Source organism: Coenobita brevimanus, chromosome 33 (genome assembly GCF_032717465.1).
Source record: "Coenobita brevimanus isolate Jiangsu-jjx chromosome 33, ASM3271746v2, whole genome shotgun sequence".
Classification (NCBI taxonomy): domain Eukaryota; kingdom Metazoa; phylum Arthropoda; class Malacostraca; order Decapoda; family Coenobitidae; genus Coenobita; species Coenobita brevimanus.
Genome location: NC_136986.1, coordinates 40,008,408 through 40,034,622, shown reverse-complemented (window position 1 = coordinate 40,034,622; position 26,215 = coordinate 40,008,408). Strand labels below are relative to the sequence as shown.

The 26,215-nt window shown below is 43.1% G+C and overlaps 1 protein-coding gene and 1 pseudogene across 1 annotated transcript in view; one reads left to right on the top strand and one right to left on the bottom strand.

Annotated features, from left to right (window-relative positions):
* Positions 1 to 26,215, top strand: part of LOC145395738 (hematopoietic prostaglandin D synthase-like) — a 238,227-nt gene that overhangs the window by 149,692 nt on the left and 62,320 nt on the right. The window lies entirely within an intron of this gene.
* On the bottom strand, positions 21,336 to 21,451 carry LOC145395932 (5S ribosomal RNA; annotated as a pseudogene).

Below are 26,215 nucleotides of genomic sequence, written 5' to 3'. Positions count from 1 at the left end.
TCTACAACGACGGAGATCCAGGCTCCCTCACTCCCCGGAGGCAGAGGAAGCAGGCCCGACTACTCCGGCTGTTCGGCCCTAGTCCCGAGGGCCCCCGATCAGGTTGAGGCCCCCAGACCACAGGGCCTCCCTGCACCCCACCAGCGCGGCCCTAAGAAAGGAGCCGCCCCTCAGGTCGAGGCCCCAGACAGGGGAGCCTCCCTGACAGTAAGTACCAGTGATTTGATAACCCAGGAAACAAGGGTAAGACAGTGACAGTGATCCAGAGTACAATGACTGTGTTTATGTAGAAGATATATTAAACAGTGGCATAACAGAAACTCGTGCAATCAGGGTAAGAAATGTAAAGTGGTAAATAACTCAGTCCCCCCTGCATCAAGGAACCAGGGAGTTTTCTGTGAAACTAGAGGTAGGTGCGCGGGTGAGTCGAAAGGCAAGTGTGTGTGTTCCCGCGACTTGGTGACAGTGTCGAGTGTCGCTATCCGCACCGTACCTCTATTATAGTAATATCCCCGAAACAGACCCCCAATCTCAGTGATCTAAAGTGAAACGCCCCAGTTTATTATTATCTTGAAGTGACATAATAATTAATTCAAACTAACAACCCCTGTGATGTAATATTCTATCCAAGTGACTAAAGAATATCCACGACTTCCCTGTGCCACAGTGTTAATATATATGTGATCATTCTGTGCAGTTGAGTGTAATCTTGTATCTCTGTTCTCCTATGTACTAAATATCGTTGCATGTACACTGTAATGAGTAGGACTTAAGCAATAGATGTGATACGGTGTACTGTCTCTTTTTATGCCCTGTTCCTTTGTTAGTGTATTACATCCGGTCTAGTAAAAGGACCCCGTTCCAGTGCTCGTGTTTTTACGACGAGAAGTCGCCTTAAAAACACAGCATTACAGTAGTAGTAGTAGCTGAACCCTAGCCCTTCTGTACGTGAACCCAGTGGACTGAAGGCTGAAATTGCCCTCTACCTCCTGCCGTTCATCCTCTTCCTTTTGGAGTGCCAGAGAGGGAAATGGATAGCCATAGAGTTGTTATATTAGTGCCACCACGTGAAGGCGTCCCTCTATTATTATTATTATTATTATTATTATTATATTTTTGACTGCCTAAAACTGTCATCTCCTCAACTCGAACACTAGAATATGATGCCAGTCACGAAGAAGTGCATTGGTAAGGATGTAGAGCTGTCATGTTTCTTTCTGACACTGAGGTACGTGAAATGTGCTGCAGAAGGGCGAAAATCTGAGCCAGGATAGGGTATAAAGGGTACAGCATTGTAAATACAGTGATGCAGCAAAGTTGACGTTAACATAGCTCTGTACTGCATTACACACACACACACACACACACAGTTTGCCGTAACCAATGGATGTTACAGTTGTTATGGGCAGTACAGAGCTTCCAAGAACAATCTCCTGAGTGAATGATTCAGTGTGTGGATGGACAAGGGGCCCACCAAGGCATAAGGCAACTTGGTGGTGGGATGAGAGTGTAGAAGCTGCAGTTAAGGAGAAAAGATGGCTTTTCCGGGAATGGAAAAGGGGTGGTAAGAAAGTGGAATAGTTGGCTGCCAAGGATAGGGCTAGAAGATCGGTATACAGGGCAAAATCTGAGTCTCAGAGACTTACTGGATAACATAAAAAGTGTGGAAAGGAAGAATATGATATTTAAGGTGGCAAATCAGATGAAGAGGTAAAACAGGGATATCTTGGATGAGCAGTGTGTGAAGAATGATGAAGGAAGGATAGTGGTGAACAGTGGGGATATTAAAGACGCCTGGAGAGAGCATTATACTGTAACTGGTAGCTGAATGAGTTTGACTGGAACAGGGAAGATTTGGAGCCAGCACATCCAGTGTTTAACCCTTGGCCTTTGATTGGCGCCGCTACCTTGAGTGGGGCAATAGACAGGATGCAGGTGGGGAAGGCAGCAGGTGTGTCTGGGTTGACTGCTGAAATGCTGAAGGCCTCAGAAGATATAAGAGGGGGGTTAGTTACCGACTTGATAAATACGATTATATATGAGTGTGTTGTCCCAGATGACTGGCGGAAAAGTGTAATTGTAAATGTGTACAAGGGGAAGGTGATGCCCTGGAAAGAGGAAATTATAGAGGTATAAAACTTTTAGACCAGATAATGAAGGTAATGGAGAGAGATCTAGAAGGTATGATTAGAGAAAAGGTAAACTATTGACAAGATGCAGTTTGGGTTTATGCCAGGCAAAGGAACCACTGATGCCATATTCATTGTTCGACAGCCTCGGGGAAAATATTTATGAAAGAAAAGGGTTCTGTACTTTGTTTTTGTTGATTTGGAAAAGGTCTTTGACAGAGTCCCTAGAAAGGTGATGAAGTGGGAAATGACAGCGTGGGATGGAGGAGTGGCTGGTTAGGGTGGTTATGGCTATGTATGTGGGTGCTCGCACCCAGGTAAGAGTGAATGGAGATATAAGTGATGAATTTTCCGTGAATGTTGGTGTGCATCAGGGGTCAGTCTTGACCCCCTTGTTTATCATGGTATTTTAAATCCTCTCACATGACTTCAGAAATGGATTCCCGCGGGAGATGTTTTATGCCGATGGTTTGGTGTCGATTGCAGAGAATGAAAGGGAGGCGAAGGAAAGATTTAGGAACTGGAGAGATGGTATGGGGCACAAGGGCTTGAGAGTAAATGCAGATAAAACAAGTCCCAGAGACTATACTCCTTGTCAAAGAAAAAAAAAAAACTGATGAATCACTTACTACATTGTGCTAGTGCAACAAAATCAGTTAAATGGAGAACAGTTAAACAGGTTTGTAAAGTTGTTTTGAGCACGCTGTTACTGTTGTTGTTGCCGCTCATTTATATCGGTCTTTCAGTCTAACAGTGAATCAAACTGATCAAATTTCCCAACATATTGAGACTCCTTATGTATGATTCCTTATATATGTAGTTGAGAAAATTAGGAGAAAATTAATACACTGAGCTGGTTTGGACATGTGGAGAGAATGGAGAATGAAAGAATGACTAAGAGGGTGTATGTAGGTGAAGTGGAGGGAGGCAGAGGGAGGGGGAGACCGAGGATGAGATGAAGGGATGGAGTTGAGAGGTATATGAGGGAGGGGGGAGTGAGTTGGGGGGAGGGGAGTCAAATGGTGGGTGACAGAGCGACTTTGAGGCGTTTTGTCTTCGGCCACCCTTTGCAGGATTAGGGCGTCGGGCTATAGATAGATGGATGACTTCCTATATGTGCCTCATAGAAACGTAGGGTCTATCTCATGAAAACAAAGATATAAGAGAAGATTGACATTCGACCTTGAAGATGACCTCGAAGGAAAGGTCACAGGTCGAAGTTGGTATATTCAGACACTATGTGACTTCCTATACAAGTTAATTCTGTTGTTGCTATTGTTGTTAGTGTTATAAAGTACCACCTTCAAGGTATCTATATCTATAGCCCGACACCCTAATCCCGCGAAGGGTGGCCGCAGACAAAACGCCTCCAAGTCACTCCCACCATTTGACTGGCCTCCCCCCAACTCACTCCCCCCCCCCTCAAGCAAAACCAGATAAAACCGCCAAACACCAGCAAGAACGCAGTTAAATTCATGAAATTGATAAAATGAATTTGAGAGGAGAAAACGATGATGTATGAGGGAAGGGCGTGTGAGGTAGGTAGGGAGAGGGTGAAGTTACGTGACATTTCTCTCTCTCTCTCTCTCTCTCTCTCTCTCTCTCTCTCTCCCCTTTTCCATTTACTTGTTTCTCTTCTTCCGTGTTTTATATACCATCATTTCCCCGTTTCTTTTCCATTAGGTAGGTTGAGTCGCCCACCATCCACTCACTCAATGTAGTGTTGCTTCTAGGTGACTCTACACTGAATAACAAAGCAGATGGTTTCCAGTATCGTAGGAAACCACTTAATGCATTGGGTGGTAACCATATAGCCAAGAACTTGACGCTAGACCTATATTTTTGTTGGGTAAAGAGGTTCCCTAACACCTCTCTCTTGGCGATTTATTTCTAGACATGGCTGGGTAATATAGTTTTGTGCGTGATTTATGCAGAATATGCCGATGCTTGAAAATTTATATATAACAATAGGGCAGTAAGATGTGATAAACAAATTTTTTTTTTTTTTTTTTTTTTTTTTTTTTTTTTTTTAACGTGTCCGACTCTGGGCAAAGGCTCAGGGCCTATTTCTTGAGGGCAGTGGCCCATCCCAAGGCCCAGTAGTCCTCCTACACCTCCACATGTCACCACTTCGGCGCTAACACCCACCGTCCATATTGAATTCATGCTAGGGCTGTCTCATACAGGACTAGTGTACTGGTATTAGCGGGGGTATTTTTATGACATGTCGGCGGGTCATCTGGTAGATCAGGAAAGTCTGCTTTTTAGGAAATTCAAATCCTTAAACTGTTCCCTGCCCCAGCCGGGATTCGATCCTGGGTCCATTAGGACTGCAAGCCGCCTCTCTACCGATTCAGTGTTAAGGAGCTTCCTTAACTAACGAGATTACGTGACTTGGTGGTGTAGGGAGTCAAGAGGCTTTACGCAGAAGGTCGTCCGTAAGGATTTAAGTCCAAGGGAAGGTTGTATATTGCTTTCACTCATGAAAAAAGAAAAAAAACGAAGTAATGGTTAACAAGTCATAATTCCTCGTTTATTCCCCGTTTTCTGTTTTCCTTGTCCCTTTTCCTCCCTCTTTTTCTCTTCCCCTCCCTCCCTCCATTTACTTTCCCTAAGTTTTCTGTTTGCATCTCTCTTTTTCTTAAATTTTTTTCCTCATCCTTTCATCGGCTTTGTATTTCCCATCCTCGTCTTCTTACATCTCTTCCTCCTCCTCCTCTATCTTGATGATCATGATTATCTTGATTATGATCATAATCATTCTTCTTTATCTTCTTTTTCTTCAGTATTTACTACTACTACTGCAACTACTATTTGTTGCTTCGGTCACCTTCATCCATCTGGGATTTATATTGTGAAGATGAAAACCAACCTTGGTAATACAGTTCACTATTTGGAGTTGTAATGTGAAGGTTAACACTAACCCTCATATTACAATCCGTTGGCCCCAAGCACGCCAACGGCTGTGGTTACCAACCATCGGCTATTACTATTTCATTTTTATTTATTAACATTAATGTGCTAATAAAGACATTAATCTATTGGAGTTGCTGGTCTGTGCGACTCTGCCACAGTAGCTTCGTAATCCATACCCGCCAGAGAGACAGGCCTGAGGACTGATGATCTTGTGCCCGTAAGGCATAGGAGTGCAGACCTCACAAGGGAGAATGACAGTCCATATCTTATCCAGGCCATACCGGTAACAGAACCCTGGGGTTGATACGTCTTCTCAGAAAGAACCTCTGCCAGTCTCGAGTAGAATCTCACCGCCTCTGGACCTGTCCCACCTGATGATGTGAACACAAGGAGACTGAATCGACCGTGGTCCACATGTTGGATCCCTTCTTAATACTTTTTGTTTCTTGTTTTCCTTTTGTGTGCAGCTTCGAGAGAAAGTTCACGATGACATGCTGCCATTGGATCAAATATCCTAATGTCGAAGAAAGCCCTTTGCCTACGTGTCTAGAAACCTCGAGCACCGACATCCACTTCTGCATCATTTGATGTGTTTGCTGTTCTGTGGGTGAAGTGCTCCCCGTCCAGGGGTAGCAGAGCTGGCTCAGTCGTGACATCATGGCATATTTCTAGCAGCATTTTGGCAGTGAGGTCGCGTACTTCATCATGTTGATTTTTTTGTTATTATGCAAAAAAGAAGGAACCAAAGACCAGGGGCCCGCAAACCGTGCCTTCCAGGAAAAAAACGAAAACAACACAAAAGAGAGCCAAATTCAAGATCCATTCATTTCAAGATGCCTGGACACACTGCGTTTGAAAGACTGGAGATGATAGGTAGTAGGAAATACAGACAGAGGGAGCTAGTTCCAGAGTTGACCTGTTGCTTAAATGAAGGACTGGGAGTAACAATTATCTCTTGCATTAGAGAGTTGGACAGAAAAGGGATGAGAATCTGTTGCTAGACGGGTATGTAGCACCCGTCGTAGAGGTGGAGGAATGCAACCAGACAGTTCAGAGGAGCAGCGACCGTTGAAGTTGCGATAGAAAAGAGATAAAGATGCAACAGTGAGGTGAAGAGACAGAAGTTGAAGGGAGCCAGTAAGAGGAGAGTTGATGAGACTGAAAGCTTTTGACTCCACCCTATTGAGAAGAGCTGTATGTGGGGAGCCTCCCCACACATGAGAGTTGTACTCTACACAGGGGCGAATAAAACCCATGTATAAAGTCAACAACTGTGCAGGGGTAAAGAAGGTACGGAGTCAGCCTAGCACACCCAATCTCTTTGAAGCAGATTTTACAAGAGATGCAATATGATCTTTCCAAGATAAGTCCTGAGTGAATGAAACCCCAAGCATGTTGAAGGATGATGCAGGATTAAGCTGGATATTATTAAACATTAGTGGGTACTCCTATGGAAGATTGTGTCGGGTTGATAGGTGTAAAAACTGAGTTTTTGATGCATTAAAAACAAGATTATTTTTACCCCAGTCAGAGATACAAGCCAAGTCAGACATTAGGTTTGCCATAGCCTCATCCCTTGTTTGTTGAAGTAACTGCTGAAACGAACACTGCAAGAACCGAATGGAAAGGTGAAGGGTGGAATCATCAGCGTACGAGTGGATAGGGTTAGATGTACAGCTTAGAAGGTCGTTGATGAATAAAAGGGAGCGAGTCTGTGATAGGACGGAGCCCTGAGGAACACCACTGTTGATAGATCTAGGAGAACGATGGCCATCTGCAACAGCGGCTGTAGAACGACCAGAAAGGAAGCTATAGATGAAGGCACAGATAGAAGGATAGAAACCAAAAGAGGGCAGTTTGGAAATTAAAGATTTATTCCAGACTCGATCGAAAGCCTTTGAAAATGTCAAGTGCGATGGCAAAGCTTTTGCCATAGTCCCGAAAGGAGGATGACCATTGCATGGCTTGCATCAAAGACATTGCCACAGGCACAGTGTTAAGGTTGTTTTTCTATTGGCCACCTATATCTCAAGGCAATGGCGTCAATAAATTCTTGTTTGTTGAAGTGGAAGCTTTTTGCCGTAAGAGGCAGGGTTGTCAGCCAATTCGATGCCCCAACTTCCTGTACCATTTCAACTCATTTGCATTGATCTGATGCAAGATGTTCAGTGATGTGCTGCAGCTGGTCCTTTCATTTTGCTTCTTGCTCTTTGCTTATCTATGTCTTTATATCTTTCTGCTGTTGTTGGTCGATTTCACTCATCCCAACCTGGGCATAAATCTTCGGTGACAAGGATACGGTGAGCTTAAGTGAATTTCTGTGTTCATGCCTGCCATGGCTGCTGGATTTATAATGCCAAGAGTGCTAGAAGATTCCTCTCTTCTGGAGTGGGGGTGTGGGCATCGGTCAGTGGTTGTAGCTGCAACTCTGTGTTGAGGGCGAGCCACATCACGAAGGTCTACTTGTGCTGTATGCTGCATGGGGTTCTGTTTTAGTGTGGCTGGATAGTACATGAATTTCATTTACCTGTCTATCTTATCACTCGCATATTGGTCTTTGAATTCCCTGGTTCCAGTCACAGCATGTAGATGCCCCTGACTTTCCATAGTCACTATCATGTTTGTGTCTAAAGGCCTCCTGTGCATCTTGATAATAAGCAATCAACATGGACTTGCTTCCATTAGGGTAGTAACCTTTCTAACAACTTTACTTCATCATCCTTACCTCCTCTTTTCTGTTCTGATAGCTCTGTAGCTATTTCTTCTGCTGATAAAGCAGATCTCTTCACTCGGACTTTCTCCTCCAATTCCACATTAGATGATTCCGGTGCTGTTCCTCCATCACTTACCCCCTCAGTCTTCCTCATGGCTGACATTAAAATGTCTTCAGCTGATGTATTTTCTGCTATCACTGGACTTAATACTAACAAGGCATATAGGCCTGATGGAGTCCCTCCTGTTGTCCTCAAGAACTGTGCTTCTGTGCTTACATCCTGCCTAGGTAAACTCTTTCGCCTTTGTCTGTCAGTTGTACCTTTTCTTCATGCTGGAAGTTTGCTCTCATTCAGCTAGTCCCAAAGAAGGTTGACCATTCCCAACCCTCTAACTATCGTCCAATGGGAGCCCCCACAAACTGGAAAAAGATGCCACCTCTCGCCAGGTAACTTAATGTAAAGTGCAAAAGTGGGGTCAACTTGAATTACCCTCTGTTACACAATTGTTGTGTTACCGAAAATAGGATATTTATTGATTTATCTACATATAATACTGGAGAAAAAATGGCTTCTTTATCAAAATATAAAAGAAACGGAAGGTTGCATCCATCTCAGTTTAGGGACAGCCTACATGCGAGTAATATGTTGTCTGAGTATTGATCACTGTCTTGTTTTTTAGTGATGAATGTACATTTGTAAGGAAAAATGGTAAATGGGTATAACAAAATTGTATCTTACATAACAAATGAAGGAAATATGGTACTTAAACAATCGAAGATCGTATGAACTCACCAAGTTTATATGGAGGCGCTTTCTCATGGGCAGCGTGGTGTAGTTTGTATGCCTGCCGCCAGGGGCCCAAGGCGGCGCTGATGATGTGTATACACCACACCTGACGCTCGTGCCTTTTGAAATCAGCCGATAAATCCGGAAAAAATAGTGCCGTGGTCAACTGCACAGCTAAAATATGTGGAAAAATAGATTTTAGGAGAAATGAGTCGTTTTCTCAAAGTAAGAGTAATACCACGCCTTTAAAAAATTTGAGTCGCTGATCTCGGCCACATAAAATTTCAGCCATACAATTCTTACTATTACTAAGTGTATAATGGATAGAATCATGTCAGGATTTGCCAAATGAAAGATTACGATCTTTGGAAACTGTTTGATAAATTTTTCCAACAACTGAGATTAATAACACTTGATAAAAATGTGCTGAATGCAAAAACACACAATAAGCTTTAATGGCTTTTAGTAAACTCAATGGAAAACTTTTCAGAGTAAATCTCGTTTAGAGCATCAGTAAGATATCTAAGATGAAAATGATACTGGTATAATGCTTTATGCACGAGCAATAATCCCGATAGGAATTTTTTAAATGGTAGGTACACCACCTCTGAGCAGGTAGTGACCCCACGCTATTTAGTGATCCAGCGAACACTGGCAACTTTCAGGAGTTTGTGGGGGCTCCTATTGCTCTAACATCCTGAGTCTCAAAAGTTTTCAAGTCAATTCTTAGTAGAAAAATTTTAAAGCATCTTTCCTATCACAGCCTTCTTTCTGATCGTCAGTATGGGTTCCGTCAGGGATGCTCCACTGGCGATCTTCTTACCTGCCTTTCAGACTCCTGGTCATTCTCCTTTCGGGACTTTGGTGAATTTTGCACTTGACATCTCAAAGGCTTTCGATCGAGTCTGGCATAAATCTTTAATTTCCAAACTGCCCTTTTATGGTTTCTGTCCTATCTGTGCCTTTGTCTGTAGCTTCCTTTCTGGTCGCTTTATAGCCGCTGTTGTAGACGGCCATCGTTCTTCTCCTAGATCTATCAACAGTGGTCTTCCTCAGGGCTCTGTCCTATCATCAACTCTCTTTTATTCATCAATGACATTCTAAGCTGTACATCTAACCCTATCCACTCGTACTGATGATTCCACCCTTCACCATTCCATTCGGTTCCTGCAGTGTCAATCTCAGCAGTTGCTTCAACAAACAAGGGATGAGGCTATGGCACACCTAATGTCTGACTTGGCTCATATCTCTGACTGGGGTAAAAATAACCTTAATGTTTTTAATGCATAAAAAACTCAGTTTTTACACCTATCAACCTGACACAATCTTCCATAGGAGTACCCACTAATGTTTAACCCGCCCCGTCCCGTTGACGTATGGGTACGTTGCAACATTTTGCATTTGCCAGTCCCGACGACGTACTGGTACGTCGTGCAATTGCAAGGTCCCTAATTTGCACAATTTTCAATTTTCGTGTATGATTTTTCGTACGTATACACGGGACACCTTCCTCTATTCCTCTACAAGATGCCAAGCAGGTACATTGCCTTTCACCGCATAACCTCCCCCCCCCCCATTGTCTTGGCAATTCACCTGTTACCAGTGACCTGGTCAGTAAAGACATTCAAGGCCAGAGTGATTCCCCAATCGAAGACAATGTGGAGGACAAAGTTTACATAGCATTAGAGGAAGAAACAGTCAGAAATGATGATCAGGTAATGTGGCAAAAGGTCAGGAATGGTGATGAGTTAGTGAGTGAAACAATGCTTATAAAGTGTATATTACTGTTTGAAAACCAATATACTCTTGTACTACATATAAATTCGTGCCAAATAAATAAATAAATACCGTTTCTGAGTGGTGTGGAATAGTTATCCTCCCATAGAACTCGTTTTTTTTGCAGCCAGCCTGATAGAAAACCCTGTAAGGTAAGGAGGTACTCCTACCTGTATCGAGTATTTTAAACCTCAGGTGAGCGATTTCTCTATGAATTTTTTATGTTTCTCACCAAAAGCGGAGGTTTTAGCCAAAATTTTTTTTTCCAAAAATGGTTGGGACTGGGGGGTGTCAGAGGTGTGAAAGTGCTCGGGACGTGACGGGTTAATAATATCCAGCTTAATCCTGCATGATCCTTGAACATGCTTGGGGTTTCATTCACTCGGGACTTATCTTGGAAAGATCATATTGCATCTCGTGTAAAATCTGGTTCCAAGAGATTGGGTGTGCTAAGCCGACTCCATACCTTCTTTACCCCTTCACAGTTGTTGACTTTATACATGGGTTTTATTCACCTCTGTTTAGAGTACAACTCTCATGTGTGGGGAAGCTCTCCACATACAGCTCTTGTCAATAGGGTGGAGTCAAAGGCTTTTCATCTCAACTCTCCTCCTCTTACTGGCTCCCTTCAACCTCTGTCTCTTTGCCACACTGTTGCATCTTTATCTCTTTTCTATCGCTACTTCAATGGTCACTGCTCCTCTGAACTGTCTGGTTGCATTCCTACACCTCTATGACGGGTGCTACCACCCGTCTAGCAACAGACTCTCATCCCTTTTCTGTCCAACTCTCTAATGCAAGAGATAACTATTACTCCCAGTCCTTCATTTATGCAACACGTCAACTCTGGAACTGTCTCCCTCTGTTTGTATTTCCTACTTCCTATGATCTCCAGTCTTTCAAACGCAGTGTGTCCAGGCATCTTGAAATGAATGGATCTTGAATTTGGCACTTCTGTATTGTTTTTGTTTTTACCTGGATGGAACGGTTTTTGGGCTCCTGGCCTTTGGTTCCTTATTTCTTGCATTAAAAAAAAAAAAAAACTATACCAGGGCCATGAGATGTTATAAGGTCCCACCAATTCCTCACATCTTCCACCTTGCCAGCACCTGTAATATGATCTGCAGAGGCTACTTGTTTTACATTTGTGGCCTTGTATTTGATGTGTTGTTGCAGCACTGTCATAGCCAGGGCGTACATAGCTCTGGCAATGGGGTCTCTCTGGGTAGTTCCTTCTGTGGACTGGATTACACTGACATCGTGAGCAGTTGTCTTACCCACAGTGTAGAGGTCTGCTGGTTCTTTGTAGGTGTTTTCCACATATTGGGCAAATGCTGGGCATTTAACCTTGATGTTGTACAGCAGTGCCTCCTGGTTGATGGAATTTAAATGCGTTTGAGGTATCAACTAGTCATACCGCGTGACAGTCCTCTTCCTCATATATTTTCCTCATGGAGTGAACTGCTGCCTCACCACCTGCCTGCTGGCCTGCACACACTTGGAGGTTACCAACTGCCTACTTAACACCATCTTTCACCACCTCCATGATGCATTTTTCTATAATCTGTCCTAAGACTTCACCCACCCTGATGGGCCTACATCCTGGATTCTTATCAAGGGGGATTATTCTGCAAGCCGTCAGTGCTTCAGTGTTGTTGCACTGACTTGAAAGCCAGCTTCCTCGTCAGTGAGGCAATGGTGTTACACAGGTCTGTTGCTGCCTCCCCAAACTTGATGTTGCTGAGGAGACTCGCCAAGGTTTTGTATCCAGGCCTGACGGTCCTGTCCCTCCCTGTGTGTGCATTGCCTTCCTCTCCAGTTATCCTGTCATATATGACAGGATTGGGTGGAGTGTAGTTGCCGTCAAGCTTTGACTGGGCACTTGCTTGTCGTGCAGTCGGGTGTTTTTCCTCTAGTTGTTGCAATGATTCTTCTGTCAGGTCAAGTACTTCGTTTGATGATTGAGCTGAAAGGGATCTTGTCACCATCGAGACCTTCCCCTGTCTCATCTTGCTGGCAAAAATCCTTGACACTACTACTACTACTATTACTTCTACTACTTCTGCTTCCAGGATATATACTACTACTACTGCTACTTTTACTATTACTACTGCTACTTTTACTATTACTACTACTACTACTGCTGCTTTTACTACTACTGCTACTTCTACTATTACTGCTACTACTACTGCTACTTCTGCTACTTCTACTACTACTACTACTACTACTACTTCTACTACTACTACTTCTACTACTACTACTACTTCTACTACTACTACTACTACTTCTACTACTACTACTACTACTACTACTACTACTACTACTACTACTACTACTACTACTACTTCTACTACTACTACTACTACTACTACTACTACTTCTACTACTACTACTACTACTTCTACTACTACTACTACTACTAGTTCTACTACTACTACTACTACTACTGCTGTTTCTGCTACTACTACTATAGACTATGTGGCTGTATAAAAATCCTCAGGCATTTTAGAGTCAAAGTTGTCAAATAGGCTTTCCTAGGGTGTTTTTTTGTGCTGAATCCATTTTTGCTGTTTGCCAAGCTGTATCTCATGCGGTTTCGCTCCTAGCGGACAAAATCCAAGATGGCCACCATTTTTCTAGAAAATGCATATTTTGAAGAATTGCTTCAAATATAAAATATATTAATTAATTATCCAGCGCCTGATCACTGCCTACTAAAGTGGCTGACGTGTAAACCTGTCAGAAGTAATGATGCATGAACTTTTAACAGTCCTCCCAGCATAGGCACTGCAGACCTTGGGGAAACAGCAACACTCATAATTGATGGTCAAGCAATGGTTTGTTCCATTGGGAAACCACCCAAAGCAGCCACATTTGGAGACCTAGCTTACGTGTTCATTGGAGCTGTTCTTCAAGGTGGGACACTGTTCAAACGAATTGATGTAGTGTTTGACAGATACTATGAGAAATCCATCATAGAGGGAACAAGGACACGACGTGGTCAAGCATCAGTGGCGATCCGACATTTGATTGAAGGCAGGAATGTTCCACTCCCAACAAAGTGGAATACTTTCGTGGCACACCCTGAAAATAAGGCAGACTTGGCCAATTTCCTCTCACAACAACTGATGCTGAAGGTTTCAGCAAACAAAACTGTTGTGGTATCTGGCGGATTCGTCGTTGAAGAACAGGTGGAATCGTCGGATCCAGAAGTGGACACAGACAAACTCAAAGCTCGGCACGAAGAGGCAGATACAAGAATGATTCTGCATTGTACAGAAATTCAGGCCTCTAGCATTGTGATAGCTGCACGTGACACAGATGTCCTGGTATTACTACTTGCATATTTCCACAAAATGCCCAGTGACAAAGTTTGGTTGAAGGCAGGAACAGCTGCAAACAGGAAGTATATTCCTATACACACCATTGTGGAACGGCTTGCTTTTGATAACGATAAGATGGAATCCATTACAGCGTTTCACACCATCACTGGTAGTGACACAGCATCATACCTCTTCAGGCATGGAAAGAAAACTTGCTGGAAAGTGTTTCAAGAACACTCTCGCCTTCTTGAAGGTCTAGGTCAAGGTGAACTCGATGACGCGACAGCGAAGAACGCTGAATTATTCATCTGTAAGTTGTACAATGTCTCCAATGTCACAACAGTCAACAAGGCGAGTGAAATCCTGTTCGTGAAGTCCAGTGCTCCATAGACTCTTCCTCCAACTGGTGATGCCCTTTTGTTTCACATCCAAAGAGCTCACTATCAAACAGCTGTGTGGCGACAGGCAAATGAACAGTATCCAGAACTACCTCAACCTGAGACGATGGGATGGAGGATGGAAGGTACATCACTGGTGCCAACACTGATGTCCCTACCCCAGTCCCAGACTCATGTGTGGAACTGATCACCTGCAACTGCGCCAACCGATGTATGAGTGCACGTTGCAAATGTAAAAAGTCCCACTTGCGTTGTACAGCAGCATGCAAATGTAGAACATCCGATGACGATTGTAGCAATGTCGAAGCCTAACAATGACACTGTGTAAAACACACTGCCACTATGCCTGTTCATCAGTTTGCAATCTGCAACTTGTAATATAAATGTGTTGTCAGCCATCCTGGATTTGTTTATGTTTATTACTTAATTAAGAGAAAAGTAATATCAATAAAATAATTAATGTACAATGACTTTATAGTGGGTTTTAATATGGTTTTACGGTCGTCATAATGATATACGGACGAGGCACCACTTGTAAAAATGATGCTTTTGAGTTTAAGGTGGTCATCTTGGATTTACCCGTCTGACGGTGTCAGCTTGAGAGATACAGCTTGGCAAACTGCAAAAATGGATTCTGGGAAAAAAAAAAAAAAAAAAAAAAAAAAACTAGAAAAGCTTATCTGCCAACTTTGACTCCAAAATGCCTGGAGTTGTCCAAATACCTGAAAGCCGGACTAGACTACTACTACCACCACCTTTACTATAGCCATACTGCTACCACTGCTACTAGTACTTATACTACCACTAACACAATTGCTGCTGCTGCTACTACAACTACTACTACTACTACAACTACTGCTACTACTGCTACTGCTACTGCTACTACTGCTACTGCTACTACTACTGCTACTGCTACTACTACTACTACTACTACTACTACTGCTACTACTACTACTACTACTGCTACTACTATTTTTTTCTCTCTCTCAGGCATTACAAAACAAAACTACCAGAGGTAAAAGAGATAATGTACTTTTAACAATAGATTGGAGAGTGAAAGTGAGTTAGATTTAAAATTCCTGCTCCTACCCTATTGATTCCTACACGGTGTATGAGTAGAGTACTGTATGTCCAGGCTTTTGCAGCTTATTTAATGTAGCTCAGTGGCAGAATAAAAGGCAGCGGCTGTATGTGCTTTCAGTAACACTTCATCGTGAATAGCATCATGTATTGTTGATCTACTGTTATATCTCGGGATTCAAGATGGAGAGGCTTTCTCATGGCTAACACAGCGTAACTGATGTAGCTGCCGCCAGGCGGCACTGGTGTAGCAGTAGCCATGTTACACCTCACCTAATGCCCACGGTTTTTGAACCGAGGTGTTCGTCGTTTTTTTTTTTTAAGAAGCTGATGATTCCATAATATACAGTATAGTGCCATGGTCAGCTGTGCAGCTTCTGGTTGCAAAAATGGATACAGGAATTCATCAGAGATGGTATTATATTTCACAAGTACAGTAAGTAAAATACACACCTCCGCCGCCGGCGGACCAACCATCCCGCCACCCCCCACCCCACTGCCGAGCCGCAGCCCCACCACCACCCCAGGAGGACACCACGGCAGGCCAGGTCAGTTTGAGACTGACCCAGAGTGAGAAGGGCACCGGGGTGCCCCTAGCTTGAGTCCCTCTTCCTCTTAACCAACCCGACAACAACCACGCAGGAATGTGAGACAACCTTACGAACGAAGCAGCCTTCACCAGGTTCGGGGTGTGACTGCTCCAGAGACAGTCCCAAACAACACCGTGGTCACGACCACAGTACGTACCGCGGAGGGAGCGGCCACAGTACGCCCCTCAGTTACTTCCCGTTGGGCAGGCAAAACCACCACAACGGCCATAGTACATGTGGGGGAAGGAGCGGCCACAGTACGCCCTTCATCCATAGTCTCGGGTTCTCCCAGAGGAGAAGGTCCCATGCGCGGCCGGCTCTCTACCTCTTGGCTGCGTGGGATGCCCTTCCCTCTCTCCCTCCAGGTGTGGTTCCCCGGAGGTTCTGCCGTTTCAAGAGTGGTGGCGAGGTCCTGTCCCGGTCCTGCAGCTGACCCCTGGATGACACCGGCTCCTGATGGACGCCCGACAGAACAAGTGCTGCAGTCTACTCCTGATGGCGCCCCGCTCTGTAGGTGACCGCAGCACCCGGTCTCCCAGGGCCAGTCAGCAGGCCCCAGAGCAGAGCCGCCCGGGCCCCACTCTCCGCCATGCCTCTGCCCGGAGTAAGAGGCGGCAGGCCCGCCTCCTGAAGCTGTTTGGCCCCAGCATGAGGGCCACCTATCAGGTCGAGGCCCCCAGATGGGAGGGCCTCCCTGCACCCCAGTGATGAAGCAGGCCCGGGCCGTGACGCCCCTGTGGGTCGTACATTGCCTCCTGCAGAAGGGCTCTCCAGAAGGGCCCCCTCCCATGCCCAAGTGCCACCTCTGTTAGCCCAGGAACCAGGGGCATAGTGGCGACTTCAATGCACCTCCTGAGTTGCGCCTAAGTCTAAGCAGAAGAGACGAAAGTAAAAGTGACGGTGGAACCGTGAGAACATAATATGTGACGAACAGTGTATACCAATATGAGGGCAGAAATCAAGGGTCAGTGAGCACTAATCGTAAGACAATTGTGATATATAGAAATGCCGTGTCTATACTAGTGGCGCCCAAAAGAAGACCGAGACCAGCCAGCAGAGACAAAACTAGTGAAATAGTGTCGCTGCGGCTAAATGACAATTCCGTGTGCTATGGCTCGCGCCATATCAAGTGTATAGTAATATCGACCAACCTGACCCTTTATTCCATTCACATGTAGTGCATCCAGTTTAGTATATTAAATGACAGTTATGCCTAAAGCTGACACCTATGCCGTGCTCTAGAGACTGACAATATCTGTATATGTGACTATCATTATATTCTGCCATCGACATCACTGTTGTGTTTGTGTACACTTTGTATCAGAAAACCAACTCTGTCACCCTGTCCATTCTGTATCCAGTGTCTCTTGTTTTTGTATTGTAAGGTGTGTTGAATTAAGACAGTAGATGTGTTAAGGTATACTGCTGAGTTTTTATGCCCTGTTCCTTTGCTGGTGCTTTACTTCTCGTTCGGAAAGAGGACCCTGCTCAGTCGCGGGCGTTTTTAGGACGAGAGATCGTACTAAAAACATCCCGCATTACAGTAAGAAATATATCTTGTTGCTAATTCTAGAAGATTATTGCTCCCTTGGGTGAGGCAGGAAGATTCTTCCCCAGTATCCCTGCATGAATGAGGCCACTAACATGGGCCCATTTATCTCCAGTCTCCATGTCCTCATCTCTTCTGTTCACACTCTCTTGTAGATATTTCAATGTTTCTTCCGGCCTTTGTCAGTCTGGACATTCGGTCTCATGACATGGATATTGCCGTAAAGGGTAAGTTCTGCACTGCAGCAACTTATGGCGTTGTTATACACTCATTGGCTAAATGTACGCGATATAATTCGTTGAACTAGGCAGAAAGAAAAAAAATCATAATCCATATATATTTTTGTATTATAAGCAAAAAGTTGTTCTTCATTAATAATCACTGCTTAGTGGAAATAAGTATTTGAATTTGAATTTGTGTTGGTGTTTCAATATGGCCTCCAGAATCACACGCCCTCGGCGGAGATGGCCTCTGCATATTTTAGAGCTCAGTGATTTTACCCCATGTTATCGTGAAAAGGGTATATAAAGCCTTTTCTTTGACATTTTGTTATGTATTTTCCACATTAATATTTGTGATTTTTATACCTCATACCAGTAGTAGTAGTAGTAACTGTAGCCCTAGAGTCATCTGAAACGTGAACCCTGTGGGCTGCAGGCTGAGGATGCCGTCGTCTTCTTTACGTATCGTCTAAGTTTGTTATCCATACCATATAATTCTGATCTAAGCCTTGTATTAGTCAGTTTAGCTTTTTATATAGCAGGTCCTTTGTGCTCAATTTTACTTCATCACTACCTTCCTCTCCTATCCCTTCTTTCTCCATTCCTCCATCACCCCTTTAGCCTACTTCCCTTCCCTTCCTCTTCCTTCTCTTTCTCCACCCCTCCTCCCACTATCGCTTCTCTCTTGTTTTCCTTCCTTCACTACTTCTTTACTTTCTTTACCTACATCAGTTAATTTTGTACATAAAATAATTATTTGAAATTTCAGTGTTATATGCATGAAAATCTCTGCCTAAAATTCATCAGTAGAAAATTTATGTGTTCGGCTTGTGTGACGTCACTAGTCTCTAGAGGATTATGGGAGCACGAGAGGGAGAGATTCCAGGTAGGTGAGGTTAGTGGAGTATTCATTAGTTGCTGTTATTCTATTAATACTCTTCCAGTTTTTATGTCTGTGTATTTATTAGTGTCTAGTGCCATTGTTGAGAGAGAGTTGGCTGATGTAGTGTATATTTGTTAGCTGTAAAGAGGATATACGGGTGTGTGTGTTTTCACGGAGCCAAGATGTCCCGTTAAAGCCATGTAGGTTGAAGTTTTAAATCATGCGTATTTCCTTTCATCCATAAATATTTCAAACCTTGAATATGGTCCCGTTATTACCCAGGCACTGATAATAAATAAATCCAAAAAAATATGAGAGGATTTACTATTATGATGGGTATTTTGAAAGCTAAAAAGTTTACATTTTCATTAAATGGCCGGGAATCGATGTAACCAGCTGATGGTGGTGTTCTCTCAATATTTTTGTGATCCTGTGCCAGTGGAGGGCATGAGTGTGGTACTGTACAAGGGTGAGCATTATAGATTAATGATCTGGGATATTTTAGATGATACAGTATTAGGAGGTTTTGGATATTTTGAGAGTGCACGTTTTCCTAATTGCACTCAGCTAATGGTCACACAGATCATTATGCTGAATACAGAACTGAAGTAGTTTTAAGCACTTTCTCCTCAGTAAGCATCTGCATCCAGCACGAATGCTTTTTTAAATACTTCTGAAAGGAGGTTTTGGGAAGAATTTCTCAGCTTCCATCTCGCTGAATTTGTCAAAGTGACCTAACCCAACCAATCCTTTTGAAACCTAACCAATCCTCTTGAAACCTAACAACCTAACCAAGCCTTTCGAAACGTAACAACCTAACCAAGCCTTTCGAAACGTAACAACCTAACCAAGCCCTTCCAAACCTAACCTAATTGTAGCAGAGGTGTCATAGTGGATGGAACCACGCATTGGATGCCCCTACACACTCCATATTTACTAACGGCCGTATGCTTAAACACACATGGAGAGGCCCTGCATTGGTCCCTACTTTACACACTAAGAAAAGCACAAGCAAGCCCTCAATTTTTACATGGTATGCTAAGAGAACATTAAGGGAAAAGGGGGTCGTTGGTAGCCCTGCGTGACAGTTGATAAGTTGGAAGTGCTCCCGTGGGAGTCACCGTGACTATTCTCTGTCAAGACGATGTCAATCACCACCAAAACAAAATAATTTCCCATCATTTTTTTTATATATCGGCACTTATTTGTACGTATACTTTATATACTATTATAGTAATAAACTTTTCAATCAATACTTATGTTGTAAATATGATAGCGCTGGAGACAAGTCAGGTTAGGTTAGGATAAATTTGGTTAGGTTACCTTAAAACTGGTTAGGTTAGCTTAAAACAAGTTAGGATAAATAAGGCTGGGTTGAATTACAAAAATTTGCTGGGTTTGGGTAAATGAGCACTGATAAAGGGCAATTTCGCTGAAAAACTGCGTTCAAAGATGGCGTTTGTCAGTCTTCGTGCACAGGTTAGGATAAGTTTGGTTAGGTTAGTCTAAACTAGGTCAGGTAACGTTAGGAGAAATAAGGTTGAATTGTTACGAAAGTTTAGGTAAGGTTTGTTTAACCCTTTAACCGCGGGTGTTGTTTTGCTCTGACTGTCCTCTCCTGCGGGGGTTTCAGCCAAATGTAAACAAACCTTTAAACCTTAATAACTCTGCACAGAATAAAGCTAGAGAAAAAAATAAGGTACCATTAGAAAGTACTAACCTTCAGCTTTCCATTGATGTAGGTTTCATGACTTTGTTGACTTTCACAGGACGGGCAGTGCCGTTAGAAGTGAGGGGTGTAAAATCACTATTTTTCGCTCACACACCATTACCTTCGCTCATACACCACTACCAAATGCCAACCTCATTCTGATAATAATACTATAAACATATATGAACACTGCACATACGATAAACACCCACTCTGTGTTCACTGAGGCAGGTAAAAGGCACTGTAATTACCCGCACTTCACTGCCATATCATCGGTGTTGTAATCACTATTTATTGCTCACACACCATTACCAAATGCCAACCTCATTCTGATAATAATACTATAAACATATATGAACACTGCACATACGATAAACACCCACTCTGTGTTCACTAAGGCAGGTAAAAGGCACTGTAATTGCCTGCACTTCATTATCACATCAGCAGTGTTGTCACTCACACAGCTGGACAGATACTGATGCGTGTTTGGTCCGGGGTGGGGTGGGGGGCCCAGGGGGTGGGAGGTGGGGCCCCAAGGGGGGGAAGAGGGAGGTGGGGATCGGCTGGAGTGAAAGAACTTAATAGCTACTCTCCCTTGAAACAATTGGCGCACGGAAAAAACGCGGAGTATTCAAAATATTCACAAACATTCGAGAATGACACCCGCGGTTTGGTCCAGTTTTTGCAACGTCATTCTGGAATGACACCCGCGGTTAAAGGGTTAATTAGGCCTGCAAGGGTAATTTCAATTGTATATGGCGCTCTAAGATGGCATCCATCGGTCTTCGTGCACCGCAAGATAGTGGCTGTCCATGAACACCGCTTTTTAAAGCACTTTTTACCGCATTTAAAAGAAACGAAAATCATTGTAACTTGTAAACACAGTTCGAGAGTACTTGAAGAATTCCATGAAGGGCTAAAGCAAGGAAAAAATGCAAAATAAGGTGAGCCTATGTCTCCTTAACGATTACCCAGAATTATGAATAGAATGCTGCTGATAAATAACTAAAAATGGTATTATAAGAAAATGGAAAAACTGTTTGCAGTGCCTGAGATTAAAACGTGATGATCCAATGCTGGCACAACGTTTCATAGTTTGGCCTATGAGCGAAGAACAGTACCTTTCTCGTTACATATATTCATTCATTCATTCATTGCCAGACGCCGTGTATCCCAGACGGGGTGGCCAAGGGCTTAGAGTTAATTGTTTTACAGGGAGGGGCACTAATCCTCCACCAACCCCACTTGACACGTAGGGATGCCAACAGCATCTGGTGTTCCCAGGCGGTCACCCATCCAAGTACTAACCAGACCCAACGTTGCTTAACTTCGCTGATTGGACGGGAAGCGGTGTACTCAACGTGGTATCATTGACTGAACGTTCTATATTCAATTAACCCTTTAACCGCGGGTATTGTTTTGGTCTGACTGTCCTCTCCCGCGGGGGTTTAAGCCAAATGTAAACAAACCTTTAAACTTTAATAACTCTGCACAGAATAAAGCTAGAGAAAAAAATAAGGTACCATTAGAAAGTACTAACCTTCAGCTTTCCATTGATGTAGGTTTCATGACCTTGTTGACTTTCACAGGACGGGCAGAGCAGTTAGAAGTGAGGGGTGTAAAATCACTATTTTACGCCCCACACACCAGTACCAAATGCCAACCACTCTCTCATAATAGTAATATAAACATATATGAACACTGTACATAGGATAAACACCCACTCTGTGTTCACTGAGGTAGGTAAAAGGCACTTCACTGCGGCTGCGCCCGCACTTCACCCGCTCACTGATGTTTCAGGCGATCTTTTCATTATTTCTAACTTCTAATATTATTTTACATATAATATGGGCAATATACATTATATTTACACTGCACTTATTACTATATTGCGTCACTGTCGCATCACAGAATTACACAAGTGCCGCAGAATTACACGTGCCGCAGATTCTCGTATTACAATATCACTTATTATACTGGCCAATATTTATATTTTTTTCTAGGCAAAATATCCCTTATTACTACATTATCCATTATACAATTATGGGTAAAGCACGTCACTGTCGCATCACTGTATATCACTGTCACTTTCAGTAACTCTGCACAGAATAAATCTAGAGCGAAAAATAAGGTACCATTAGAAAGTACTAACCTTCGGCTTTGCAATGATGTAGGTTTCATGATTTCGTTGACTATCACTGGATGGGCAGTGCCATTAGAAGTGAGTGATCTAAAATCACTATTTTTCGCTCACACACCATTACCTTTCGCTCATACACCATTACCAAATGCCAACCTCATTCTGATAATAATACTATAAACATATATGAACACTGCACATACGATAAACACCCACTCTGTGTTCACTGAGGCAGGTAAAAGGCACTGTCATTACCCGCACTTCACTGCCACATCAGCGGTGTTGTAATCACTATTTTTCGCTCACACACCATTACCAAATGCCAACCTCATTCTGATAATAATACTATAAACATATATGAACACTGCACATACGATAAACACCCACTCTGTGTTCACTGAGGCAGGTAAAAGGCACTGTAATTGCCCGCACTTCACTGCCATATCAGCGGTGTTGTAATCACTATTTTTCGCTCACAAACCATTACCAAATGCCAACTTCATTCTGATAATAATACTATAAACATATATGAACACTGCACATACGATAAACACCCACTCTGTGTTCACTGAGGCAGGTAAAAGGCACTGTAATTGCCCGCACTTCACTGCCATATCAGCGGTGTTGTAATCACTATTTTTCGCTCACACACCATTACCAAATGCCAACCTCATTCTGATAATAATACTATAAACATATATGATCACTGCACATACGATAAACACCCACTCTGTGTTCATTGAGGCAGGTAAAAGGCACTGTAATTGCCTGCACTTCATTATCACATCAGCAGTGTTGTCGCTCACACAGCTGGACAGATACTGATGCGTGTTTGGTCCGGGGTGGGGTGGGGGGCCCAGGGGGTGGGAGGTGGGGCCCCAGGGGGGGAGGAGGGAGGTGGGGGTCGGCTGGAGTGAAAGAACCTAATAGCTACTCTCCCTTGAAACAATTGGCGCACGGAAAAAATGCGGGGTATTCAAAATATTCACAAACATTCGAGAATGACCCCCGCGGTTTGGTCCAGTTTTTGCAATGTCATTCTGGAATGACACCCGCGGTTAAAGGGTTAAATCACATGGGCAACAAATAAAAGTGGTTTACACGTCAATTTTAGGATCTCGCCAACTGTTTACTACTCTTAAAAAAAATAAAAATGATAGTGCGTGTCATCCCAAGGGCAGAGACGGGCCCAAGTTTGACCTACTACTCGGTAAGGTTCAGCAGCCCACGTGTTTTAATAACCATCGATTCAGTTCCTGTGTATGTTTGCATTGCACTTTTATCAAGTTAAAATATTTTTTACATAAACTATTTACATTAATCTATGCCCTCTGGAGGTACAGAGTTACTTTGTTACGAATAATTAAATATACACTCACTTGATGTAGTGCTGCCTACTTCCTTAGCTTTTATCATTCTTTTTCTGTGCCTGCCCTCCTCTCTTCCTATTTCTCCCATCTTTCCTGTCACTTTTTATTCCTTTTCTTTCCTTTACAGGTAGCTTTACATTGAGTGACAAGCCAAATGGTTTCCTATAGGCCAAGAAACCATTTACAACGCTGGGTGGTAACCATATAACCAAACCATATGTGCTCCCTACGTGTCAACAAGTGGGTTGGTGGAGGGTTGGTGCCCCTCCTTGTAAAACAATTAACTTAGTGTCAAATGGCCACCCTTTGTGGGATTATGGTGTCTGGCAATAGATAGAATTAAATATAGGGTTTGCAAAAGCCAAGCATTCCTCCTCTTAAAAAAATTTTGGAACAACCTCTACATATTGAGGGAAGTCTTTCCCTACTTAAACTTTTAGCATACCGTTTTGATATAGGGCCCTTAGGAAACGCCCTACATTAGCTTTAAGCATACGGCTGTAAGTGCTGAAAAGTGCGATTGTGGCGGCTGTATACAGGCTCTGTTAGCTGGTTGTAATTCCAAATAATACCACAGGTTTGTTTTCCAAATTACCCCAATGTACTCTTCCATTATAGCCTAACCCTTGGGCACCTACACCTTGAGGAGAATAAAATGGGAATGACTTACTGTATCAGTCTGTACTATACACAATTTTCTAAATTTTTCATCTATCCCATTAATGCTAGCTTTTTTTTTTTTTTTTTCCCTCTATATATCGGACTTCAATAGACTGGAATTGGCTTTTATAGGAATCGAGGAGCTACCAGACTAAATTCTTATATATTGGAAAACGTCTAACTAAATCAGAAAGCAGTCTGGACTGCCTGGCCATTTCAGCTATATTCACCACAGTGAGGTAAATAAGACATGTTTATTGGTGTACAGTACAGTACTGCAGTGGTAGTGAAAACAGTTTATAAAACATCCGTGCGATCCGGACTAATGTCAGTTATATCGGAAAAGGTCCGGATTAGCAGGGGGAAGTCCAGATGTCGCTTTTTTCAGAATGACTTGGGCCCCAATTAGTCTTTTATGGTGAGGTTTTACTGTATTATAGTTTTAGCCAAGAAAAAAAAATTGAGAATTTGCCTGAGAGTTGCATGAAGAGACAGGCTGACAAATGAGAATATAAAGGAACGTTGTGTGGATGTGGATGTGATAGGAAGCGTTAGAGGAACACACTGAGGTGGTTTGGCCATGTGGAGAGGATGGAGGGTGAGAGACTAACGAGGAGAGTGTATGTGAGTGAGGTAGAGGGGGAGAGGGAGGGAGAGCCGAGTTTGAGATGGTGGGAGGGGGTGGAGACGTATATGAGAGACGGGGTGTGAGTTGGGAGAGGGGCAGTGAACATGGCAGGGAACAGGACGACGAGGAGGCAATTTGTTTGTGGCCACCCCGTGCACGAGATTGAGGCGACTGGCAATAGATAGGTAGATAGAGACAGTTCTAAGACTTCTTTAGCATTTTCATTACAAATATATTTTATTTTACTCCTAAAGGTTAGGTTAGGTTTTTTTCCAAGAGAAAATAAAAATTTGCGACCAAAATGCCATTGAAGAAAAGTCTCGGAATTGTCTAAAATACTGTACTGAAAAAAACAGATCAGAATCTCGTAATTGTGTTTTTGGCTGAAACTATAATTTTATTTTGTATTTTTTTAAATACTGTATGGGAATACTGTCTGAAAATGGCACTGAAAAATTAGAAACTGTATGGTACTGTATATGGACCTAAAATTTGATAGCTGGATGTGGCAGTGCTCTGGGACCATAGACCTTCCTGTTGGCAAGATGGGGAACCCAGGTGCTGCCATGGTGTAATCTGGTTAGCTTTTTGCCCCAGAAAGAACATAAGAATCATAGAAAGAGAGGATAACTGCAGTAGGCCGGTTAGCCCATGCTAGGCAGCTCCTAGAAGAGTAACTGAACTACTAGAATGAGATAAGGACAGCAAAGAAAGCTCTCCCCTGCCCCCCAAACCCTCCAGCTGAAGCTGGCAGGAAAAAGTCAAAGAATACCACACAGTATAGAAAAACTGGCGTGGACATTTTATAGGAAAGTGTGAAAGGAGAACAGAGACTATCGTAGTGTAACCTGAAAAGGAAAAAGTGTGAATTAGTATTGGTTACAAGATTTTTTTTTCCCTATACCCACGCCTTATTTGTCGTATGCTTATCTAGCCTATGCTTGAAACTCACAGTGGAAGAGACAGCAACTACTGTAATCCCTCCAATATCCGATGTAATAGAGCCAAAGGCAAGTCCAGGAAGTGGTTTTGTCCGGATACTGGGCCTCTGCCTCCTGGACTTGTACTTATGGACCCTAACCCAACCTAACTTTGAAAGCCACCTAAATAACTCCCTACTGGACATGCATAGCACCTATTTAAGACCCTATTGACTCAAGTAAGGGGCATAAAGCTTGAATACATGAAAAGGAGCCAGAGAATGAGGAATTAGTGTAGAAAATATTTAGCAGTGTACAGGGTACTTACAGCACGTCTGTGGCCACCGCCTCTAAGGCTCTGGCAGTGGTGAAAATGCTCTTGAAGCACGTACAGTAATCCATTGTTGTGCTGCACTTAATT